Genomic DNA, 7,056 nt, shown 5'->3' on the forward strand with positions numbered 1-7,056 from the left:
CTCTGGTGTTTCCAGTCAGTATTTTAATGACTTCGAACACTACCTGTGCTAGTGTTTGTAACAGACAGCTCTTCAGTAGTGCTCAAGTTCCAACTTCAGAGGACGTTTGGGTTCCACACCATCTCCGGTCACAACTTTTATTTCTGTTAATGGTATAACCTACTTCTAATAGTTATAACTTGTGGGACAGTTATAGGTTGCTGTGCAGAATCGCCTCCACAGGGGAGCTCTTGTGCTAAGCTATGTACTTATATTATGCTGTGGGGTCACCTCTCAGGTGCTAGGTACGTCTGTCTCTAGTTACATAGTGGGACTCTGTAGTTTCACCTGTTGGCAATAATAGAAGATGCCTTGCCAGAAAATATTTCCTGGTTACATTTGAACAGGTTATGAGATGTAGGGCAGTAGAATAATTAAGATGGTTGAAGCTTGATTTCAGATCACAAATTTGTTCCTCATCTTGCAGCTAAGGAGTACCCGAGAGGTGGATTTTTTGCTTAAGATTTCTGCTTTGAAAGTCCTTTGAAGCAGGCATTTTGAATGGGGTAGTTGCTGTGCAGCTGCTCTGCGTGTTGAATGAAGATGTCTCTAGGAGTTTTTAAGTTTCTGGAGTGGGACAATAAGGATGTGTGAGCTTGCACATACTGAGTATTTAGTATTGAATGAGTTGCTCTTCGTTTCAGGCGGCTGATGCATAAGAGTGTAATGTACTCAATACAGAAAAATCAACACCTTTCAAAGCAGTACGAGAGCAGGTGACTGCGTCTGAAGAGCTGCATGCAGATGGTGTGGAATGGGGAGCAAGCTTCTGGGCGATTGCATTGTCCTTTAACAGCAGCTGGAAATACCTTGCCTTACTTTGCTTTGTTTGGAGTCTGTTGGGAAGGAGCCTATTGAAATGTAGCAAGCCTGTTTCACCATGCTGTGTAACAGCTGTTGAATTGGTGGTTCTCATGATACAAACAGCTGGAAACAATTTTCCTTCTTGGCAGTATGCCCTGACTGTTGATACCTGTAGTTGCTCAAGTCAGAGGGGCTGTGCTGGGAAGGTGACGTAGAGAGCCTTGGGGTGGAAGTGACTGTCTTCAGGCACAAAGTATTCATAACTATGTAACCTGTTGCAGGGCAGTCTGTTACTTGTTATGGAGAAAAGGGGAAGATGCTGCTGCTGGGCAAACAGGTGTTGACTCTTTGTAGACAAGCAGCGCAGTCTCACCTGCGGTGGCTCTTCCCTGAGGAGCAAGGAGCCAGCAGCAGAGCTGTGCAAGTGCTTGCGCTTTGTGTTCTGGGGTGCATGCCAGCATCCTGTAACAGGGACTTGCACCATGACCAAGAAGATGAGGGGAATAAGAGTTACTTCACCTGTTTTGTCTTAGTCACCTGCTGCTTAAGGTCACAGTGTGTGGATTGCAGATGGCAGCAGAACATTCAAATGTGATCAGTACAGTTCTCCGTTTGATATGAAACAAATTTGCTTAACTGAAGAAAAGGATCTGTACATTGAATTACAAATAGTAGTTGTAAAGTCAGAAGTCTGCCTTGACCTCTTGTCAAATGAGCTCTTGTTACAGGGTTGTGGATTTTTTTGTATCATTAGTGGAGATAATTCTGCAGTACTAAGTGCTGATGCACACCTGAGCTTACGTATTTCTTGCTCAGAGTAACCCTGAAGATCACATCAAGATTCCACTGTTCCATCTTGACTCAGTCCAGAACAGAGCCCAAGTTTCTGATACATGGTGGAAGAAGCTTCCTTTAGATGAATTTACTAGGGCTTCAAGTTCCTTGCTGGTCTGACATGTTTTAAACCAATTTTATACAGGACACACACGTCAGTTATTCTGAACCAGTTACCTGTGTATGTCCTTCCCCACCACAGAGACTTCGAGGTGACAGTATTCCTGATGCTCTGAGTTGAAGGAGCACTTCAGAATAGACTCTGTTAATTTATTTCACAAGCCAGCCCAAAGACCTTTGTAGGATTATTAAATGGAAATTAGAGCTCCAGTGTAGACAGAAGGACTTTGAGCATGCAGCAGCAGCAGATGAACCTTTTTCACAGCACAGCTGAAAATGTGACCACTCGCTGGCTCACTGCAGCTGATGTGAGTTCATAAGGTGATCTCTGAGCTTGTGCCTCACTGATGAGAGCTTTACTCCTGGGCAACTGCTACTGAGATCCCGGGAACTCCTGAAGTAGGATTTGGGAGCTGACACACAGGATTAGGATTGGGATGTGTGCCCTGCAACACAGCTGCTTTTAAGTCTGTTTGCAGAAATTCGTAATTCTCAGACATGTTTAAATCTGAAAGTGGTTTGTCGGGGTTTTTTTTTAAGCTCCAGTGCTGTTTTGTGAGCTGCGGGCTTGTGCTTTGGGAAAGCAGTTTGTGGGTAAAAGTTAACCGTCATTTTGGGTAATAAAAAGATTAATAGGGAGAGGTGAGAGGGAAAGCTGAAAGAGCAGTACAGGTTGCAACTGGCAGTGAAGGCAGGGTGTTAGTTTAGAGAGGGTGCTTGGTAGCAATGGAGCAGAGGGGGAATGCTGGTGATGGAGGAGTCCCCAGTGGGACAGGGGCAGCTGGCCCTCCCATGGGGAAACCTGTGAGGGTGGGGTGACTCCTCAGGAGAGTATCTGTACTGCAAACAACCACTGGAATTACTAAGGTTTCCCTCTGGTGCTATCCTGGATACCTGCAGCCTAACACTGAATGAGTCTGGAAGTGGTGTGTCACCTCCATACCCTTCCAGGTGTAGAGAGAAGCCTCAGCCTTTAGGCTGGGGGTTTGCTTCTGCTTGCTAAGTCAAACCTCAACACCCAGGTTGTGTGAGCACAGCTGCTTGCCTGACTGTTGTGCTGTGGGGAGGCTTGTTGTGTTACAGTATGGATAGTGCATGGTGATGCTCAGCTGCCTGCAGTCCCTCTGTAGCTGCTCGGCTGATCACAAGAAGTTAAGCGTCAGTAGTCCTAGTCACAGGTGGTGAAATAGGGTCAGAACTTGGTTTGAGTCATGAAAAGTATTTAGTAAGTTAGCAGTAGCTGGGAGAGGATTTCTGACCCATCTGCGGGGCACAGCCTGCTCTCACTTCTCCTGCCAGATACATGATCAGTACTTCCAGATACCGATTGCTCCTTATGCCACTGTTTAAGAACAGGATGAAACTGTTCCAACCTCATTGAGTATCTATTTATTGTTGCAGTGAGAAGTTGTCAGCAGATGGCAGCATCCGACTTCGAGGGCGATCTGAGGGAGAGGCGTCCAGAGAGGCTTTGGCTTTGCTGCTGGTCTCCCTGCTCCTTGCTAACCACCCTGACTTCTTACGTACTCTGGCTCACAAAGAGACTTTTTTCTGTCTTTGATGCAACAGAGCCTGGTTTAAGGTAATAAGGGAGGTGAGATAACTGTGGATCTTCAAAATACCCCAATAGGGTAAGAAGCCTGGTGCGTAACAGTGGCTTCACGGGAAATACACTTTCTTCTTCTCATCCTTTTGTTTGTTTTCCACAACAGGTAATTCAGTCAGCTCACGTGTGTTTTGTTTCTCAAATTCATGCACCAATTACTTTCACCAGAAATGCAAGCAGTAATTACACCTGGATCTCCAGTGTCTGAACAGTTATCGTCTTGTCTCTTTTTGCCTACCAGACTCTAGATGAAAGCCATCAGCAATAGACAAGGATGTGTGCAGTGGTGTGGCAGAAAGCAGGGAGAGAAAACGGGCTGAAGTGGTAAGCGAGGCTTTAGAACTTGCTCCGGTGGATTTTGCACTGAGTAGTTACTTCACAGCAGCGAAAGAATGAAGAGATGCTCATGGCTGGTGTGGGGTCCTGCTTGCAGGATGCAGGAACAGGGAGCACAGTGATGTGCAGATCAGGATATGCAATGAGGCTGATGGGAGAGGACAGAAAACACCATTTGTTTGTAAAGGATCTGGGACTGGCCAAGCCATTATTTTGGGGGTTTTAATTAAAATTGCATGCTCTGAAATAACAAGATTTGTCTTGTCTAACGCTATTTAATTTAGATTTAAGACAAGGCTATTGTTCAGTGTCTTACTGCCAGTTAATGCAAATATCAGGCTCCCAGTAAATATTTTGGTGGATTTAACCACAGTTTAGTCCATGAGACTATTCTAGTAGAGCCAAGGAGTTTCAGTAGCTGGTGGCCTCTGTTCTTGCTCCTGCCTCTGATGCTTTCTCTGCTCAAGAGCTACCACTTAACTCATGCAGTTCTTTTAAAAAAGAGAAGTATCTGGTTTTCTGTTCACCATCTCCTTGCTCTGGTACACTGTATGTTGACTTCCAGCTCATGACCTGGATTAATTTGGTCTTATCTACAACTATTTATACAGAGAGAAGTGCTGACATACCAAGTGGTAAGAATAACTGGGCAGACTTTATTGCTTGATACGCAAAGGTGCATCTTCTGCTGGGAGAGAAAAAAATCCATTGACCTTGTCCTGTTTTCAGGCAAAGCAAATGAGGATGTCTGGAGGCGTAAAGCTTTCTGCTTAGTTTCCAGTTGATCCAGTTTCATTTACTGTATGAGATACGTAAGGATAATCTCAGAAAAGCACTAGAAACAGATGAGAACATGTACAAGGAAATGTTGTGGTTCTGGTGAAGGTAATGAGAGTTTTGAGCTTTGCTAGGACCACTCTTACTGTAAGGAGGTTGTCCTGGTACCCACCATTACCTAGTTGTACCCATGGTTTTGAAAGCTGTCCTGCTGTTCTTGATCCAGCTACGCCAGGTTTAGCAACCTTCCTGCCCACTGTGTGGCTGCTAACATGGACCTATATGTATTTATACAGGGAGCACAAGTTAAAATCCATACCGTTGGCACACTGGGAAGCACAGAACACCCCATCTCATCATTCTTGTGACTGGCTTGAGGATAGTGATGCTGTTGGTGCAGTTGTGCTGGTGGGATGGACGTGTGCCTTTGATTTGGGATTAAAAGGACAGCATTCAAGTTCCACATCTAGCTTAGTTCTATTTTATTGAACTTTTTATCTGCTAGTGCTGCAGTTAATCACTGTGCATGCATTCCAGCAGCATTGTCTGCTTTTGGACAGGCTGCCTTAGCAGGGTATGTGACCCATCCCAAAAGTCCTGTCTTCCAAGGAGGTGCTTTTCTTCACAGTTTGGGGGTGGTGTGTGAGGGCAAGCCACAGAAACAGACTGTGTTCCTGCTACTCTATAATAATGCATTGCTGTTCCCTCTTGGGCCTTAGTTATTTATAACCAAGAGTTGATTTGTTTCATATTTCATTCATTTTATTCATTGTTCCTGCTCTGTAACACATCGTGCTACACAGAAAACTCTTTTTCCAGACGCTTGCAATCCCCTGCCTGTGATCTCTAGATGTCTCCCTTGCCCTAATATAAGAAAATAAGAAAAAGGCAGGAGTAGCAAAATACTTGGTATGTGATCTTGGATAGAAATGTGTGTGTGTGTATCACCCTGCCGTCTTCATCTTCCCAGCTAGATTAGAGCAGGATTTGCTCCTTCTATTGTGGGAAAGAAATGTGGCATAACCATTCTTGTTGTCTTCCACTGATGCAAGTAAATTGTGCTTTCAGGCTGTAAGCAGGAAGGAACAAGGATTATATCTGGGAGCAGGAGAAAAGCAGGTGACGAGTGAGGTCAGAAGAAAAGCTGCTGCTGAAACCCACCTCTGAGGTACTTTCCCAGTCTCATTAGCTCTATGGATGGAGCCTAATTGTTGTTTGGTCCACTGTTCTGTGCAGTTTTAAAGAGCAAAGTCCAGGGACATCAATGAGAACTTTAGGTTTTCAGCACTTTACAAACCAGGCCTTTAACTGTACAAATGAAAAAGAGAGAAAACGGAAGGATTTTCTTTTCCTTTTCTCCCCACACCTCTGCAATTCACATGGATGGCTGTCTCCTCACTTGCAGTAACACGTCTAGCTGTATTCTTGCATAACAGGATCCTCGACATATAATCCACAAGTCTGCGTGGGCTGGTAATTAGCTCTGGCCCTCGTTTAGTCCTTGGGATTCATTCCTTAGTGCATGAATGTCAGCCTCAGTGAAGCATCTGTGCTCCTCAGACTTGAAACCATTTTTACCTGTCCAGGCTGGCTGTGGGTCATTGCTTCTGTTTACATGGTGTGGATGGGCAGGTGGACCTGTCCCTCTTGGGCCGCATTCAAAGCCTTGGTTGTTTCCCACCACCGGTGGAGGATTTCTGACTCAGTCCTATTTATTTCCAGTTTAATGTGAAAAATGGTTATAGTTCAGCCCAGGTAGCGGGAGTTTGAGCTTGGTGTGATGCCTTACTGTGCTTGTGAGGCGCTGTCAGGCGGATGATGAGACGTGTGTCATAGGACCACTAAATTCATCTGCTACCTGCCAAGCAGACGTTTGCTCTGGGAAGGAAGCAAAAATCGTGAGAGTATTTTTAGCTCCGAAATACTTTTCTTGAATGACATTTAGTCCTCGCCAGCCTTTGATGAGCACAGAAATAATCCCTCAAGGGAGCAACTGAAGGGTGCCTGGATTGGCTGCCGGTAGCTCCCATTGTGGCTGTGGGAGCACTGGGGCAGCTCTCGGTGCAACAGTCTCCCACAGATATCAACTAACACAGGTGCTGGGTGAGCACGAAATGCCTGTGGGGTGTCAGGGAGCTGGGGTACAGGAATGTGTCTGAGCATGAATGAAAATTACTCTGAGCCTGTTTCCTCATAGAGACCCAGTCCTACATTGCACGGCGTGGAGCTGAGAACCACAAGCCCATTGCTCGCCAGAAGTCAGCCCTGTTCCCATGCTCATGTGGGAGAACCCATCTTGCAAACTGGTGAAGTACAAGCCCAGTGCTGCTAGGTGATGGCTCCAGAAATAGAAAGGTACAGTGATAGCAGATAACGCTCCCTGATAGCTGAAATTAAAAGAATTAAATTGTACAAAAGTGTGCTTTAATTGCTAACTCTCTCTGTCTGCTTAAATCACTAGAAATAAAGGTCTCCTCTTTAGTGATGAGCAATTCCAGGCAGAACAGACATGATGGGGGAAACATGTTTGGAATAAATAC

At 45.3% G+C, this 7,056-nt stretch overlaps 1 long non-coding RNA gene across 1 annotated transcript; it reads left to right on the plus strand.

The window, feature by feature from the left end:
• Positions 1–3,207: 3,207 nt before the first annotated feature.
• LOC308221600 lies at positions 3,208–6,827 on the plus strand. The gene is made up of 4 exons (XR_013956926.1): positions 3,208–3,379; positions 3,645–3,727; positions 5,585–5,684; positions 6,714–6,827. It is a non-coding gene; the product is annotated as an uncharacterized lncRNA (long non-coding RNA).
• The last annotated feature ends 229 nt before the right edge of the window (positions 6,828–7,056 follow it).

Source organism: Psittacula echo (genome assembly GCF_963264785.1).
Source record: "Psittacula echo genome assembly, chromosome: 5".
NCBI classification, from domain to species: Eukaryota; Metazoa; Chordata; class Aves; order Psittaciformes; family Psittacidae; genus Psittacula; species Psittacula echo.